Below are 1,174 nucleotides of genomic sequence, written 5' to 3' on the forward strand. Positions count from 1 at the left end.
AGATCCCCACAGCCCGTCTCTTCATCTTAGTTTTGCCACAGAAGGAGCAGGTGTACTTGGTATGCTGGCTGATTTCAATTTTCTTCACCATTTTCTGGAGGGAGGCACCACAGCGGGTCTTGTATTTACCAACGATGCTAAAGTTCTTGGTGCATTTAGCCATACTGCCACCACCTAGGTCCGAGCCCAGAGAGAGACCAATAATATTTTTAAAGAAGGGTTGAGAGAGGCTTGTCTCATCAGTGACTGAAATATAATATAAAATTACTATAATCCAGACAGTTTTAGTATAGGACTAGAAATACCAATAGGAAAGATAGAGAACCAAAAAATAGATAGAAAACATTTGAGAACTTATAATAGTAAATAAATGGAGAAAGCATAGTTTATGTAAATGGTAGTGACTCAGTTATCCATCTGTCTATGAGAAAAGTTATGTCTTCATCTCATATACATAATAGGTATATTTTAAATGAATTGAGGGCCTTAAATATTATAAATAAAATAATAAACTCATTAGGTAACATTTTATTATCTAGTACTGAGAGAGAATTTCCTTATAAAAAACTTAAATACAGGAAGATCAAAATCATAAAGTAAAAGCAGACATATTTGACTACACAAAAATGGAAAATGAAAGGATGCAAAAGATATTACGAAGTCCAAAACAAACAGGCTGGGAAAAACATTTGTGATAAAAAAAAAAAACCAAAAAACCCTGGTTCCTCTTACAGAAATTGATAAGAAAAAAGACAGATCATGTATAAAGAATATAAACAGATGTTTCATAGGAAAGGAAGTGAAAATTGCAATAAACATCTGGAGACATGAACAATGTCATTAACAATTGGAAATACAAAATTAAAACAAGATTTTACATTTTTGTCAAGTGTTGGGAATCAGCAGTTAGCGTAATGGGTATGTCGCTGGACTCCCATGTAGACGACCGCGATTTGCGTCCCGGGCCCAGTGGCTTAAAACTCATGCCGGGCGCATGTGCGTGCGTGCCCAAGATCCCGAGAGGAGAATGGAGGAGAAGGGATTGCGGCGTGGCCATCCCCCCTGGGGGGTGATTTCTTGCTTTCTGTCTCTATGTCTCTCTCTGTCTGCCTGGTGAGCGAACACACCCTATAGCAAAAACCTCTCCAAGAAAATGGCAATCCTCCTGCACCGG

This window comes from Tupaia chinensis, unplaced genomic scaffold, assembly GCF_000334495.1.
Source record: "Tupaia chinensis unplaced genomic scaffold, TupChi_1.0 Scaffold145870_1, whole genome shotgun sequence".
Taxonomy (NCBI): domain Eukaryota; kingdom Metazoa; phylum Chordata; class Mammalia; order Scandentia; family Tupaiidae; genus Tupaia; species Tupaia belangeri.